Genomic DNA, 2221 nt, shown 5'->3' on the forward strand with positions numbered 1-2221 from the left:
AAGATGTCTGTGTACACTCTGTGGTCTGCTGTGGGATACACTGGGAAGATGTCTGGATATACTATGTGGGCTGCTGTAGGATGTACAGGGAAGATGTCTGTGTATACTCTGTGGTCTGCTGTAGGATGCACGGGGAAGATGTCTGTGTATACTCTGTGGTCTGCTATGGGATGCATAGGGAAGTGCACGTGACTACTTAGTTCCTTTATGAAGTGATATTTCATTTGTATTTTAATAAGTAAAGCTTGCCTGAAGATCAGAGAGTAAAACTGGTCCACTGGTCAGCTTTACAGACCAGGTAGTGGTGACACACACCTTTAATCCCAGTTACCACACTAGTTTGCCATAGAAACCTGGCAGTGCATACTTTTAATCTCAGTGGTGCAGCATAGTTTTAATCCCAGCCCTAGAGGAATGTAAGTGGTAGGAGACAGCTCTCAGTCTCGTTCTGAGATTCCTGGAAGCAGGATCTCCATTTCAGACTGAGGGAGAGTTAAGAGTCAGTGGCTAGCTGCTTTTGCTTTTCTGATTTTCAGGTAAGCTTTATTTATTAAAATACAAATAAAATGTAGGTACACCTTTATGCTGTATTCTTCCTATAACCTCAGTTTATCTGTAAACCTTTGAAAATTTTCCTGTTTTTCTGTTGCAAATGTAATAGTTACGATAGGCTCAAATTGGATAAGGATAGATCCTAATGTAGAGCCTAATGTCTTTAGAAGATAGAGGGAATTTGGGCACGTGTCCCTACATAGAGAGAAAGTCATGTGATAGTGTGGGCAAGAGTCTGATGTGATAGTCTACATGCTAAGGTAAGCCAAGGATAGTTCCTGGAACCACAAAAACCTGGAAGAGACCAGAACAATGTTTCCCAACCCCTCTTAGAGCCAATGCTCAGCTCACAAGTTAATTTTGGATTCCTAAGCTCTGGAACTGTGATGCAATGTTTTAAACACTCAGTTCGTGATACCCAGTTCTATGATTCTAGGGAACCAATCTAGCACATGGGCCTAACACATTCTTTATGTGATTTACCCGGGGGTGAAAGATCCCCACACCAGAAGGCAAAAGGCCCCAGTGTGATCAGCTAGAACCTATGTCACAAAGCTCAGGGCCATCTATCTACATGGAATTTGACAACAAACACCAAGCTGAGATCCATGTGGAAATCAGGAAGCAGAATGCTGAGACTGACCTTGGGCAGCAGATATCTGCTATAGCTTAAGAGGTAAAGCCCTCCATCTTCATGGACCTGACAGGAGGAGTCCATGAGCCCTGCCACCCTCTCTTCCCCTTCTCCTTACAGCACAGCGTAAGCGGGGAGCGGTGGCTTTATGTGGCTGGAGAAGCAGACTGGAGAGGCAGGCAGGGTTTAACCAAGGTCTCTGTGATGTCTTTCAGTTTCTGGACACCACTGAAGAGTTCTAAACCAAACCATTTTTTTGAGACCTAAATAATATGAACTTTTATTAAAACATTGAAGTTGAGAGATGACAGGGAGTGCCTTAGTGAGAGTTGGTGGGGTGCGGGTGTTCAGTGAGATGGCTCTGAAAACTAATCCTATCAATAGCAAGTCTTTGAACCAACAGGTTCAGCAAACCCTGTAGCTTGTCAGAACTGCAGAGGTCCCACCGCAGGTCTGGGTCAGACACTGAAATGGAGGCCCAGACTTCCGAGTCTGAGCAGCATTCCCATAGCTGTTCCCGCAATGTAAACTCTGCTGTAGCCAGAGAGGAGTGCTTTGAACAGATGTGGCCACAGTGATCACATATATTTCAGTATCCCCAAAGGAGTTACAGAGCCTGCAAAGCTACAGAGCCACGCAGACCATGTCTTCACTCCTCCAGACTTCCCCTAAACTCCCTTAGGAAAAAAAAAATAACACAAGAATCCAGCCCTTCTGTCTCTGCCAGCCTCTGTCTAGGAGAAACATTTGTCATCACTCAGCTGGACTCCTGACAATGTGTCCCCTTCCAGTCTCTCTGCTCCTGCTCTGAGTCCCCAGTCCTAGCGGAGTACCGTCTGGGTACCACAACTTCAGCATCACCCGTTCCAAGGGTGAACCTGCCAGGAGCTCATGGACCTCTGAAAAGCCCATGTTCTCCCCGTGGTGTGACAGTCCTCCCCGTGGTGTGACTGTCCTCCCTGTGTTGTGACTGTCCTCTCTGTGGTGTGACTGTCCTCCCTGCGGTGTGACTGTCCTCCCTGTGTTGTGACTGTC

At 46.4% G+C, this 2221-nt stretch overlaps 1 protein-coding gene across 1 annotated transcript in view; it reads right to left on the reverse strand.

The window, feature by feature from the left end:
- Plcb1 (phospholipase C beta 1) overlaps window positions 1–2221 on the reverse strand; it is a 691541-nt gene that overhangs the window by 107137 nt on the left and 582183 nt on the right. The window lies entirely within an intron of this gene.

Source organism: Microtus ochrogaster, unplaced genomic scaffold, assembly GCF_000317375.1.
Source record: "Microtus ochrogaster isolate Prairie Vole_2 unplaced genomic scaffold, MicOch1.0 UNK3, whole genome shotgun sequence".
Classification (NCBI taxonomy): Eukaryota; Metazoa; Chordata; class Mammalia; order Rodentia; family Cricetidae; genus Microtus; species Microtus ochrogaster.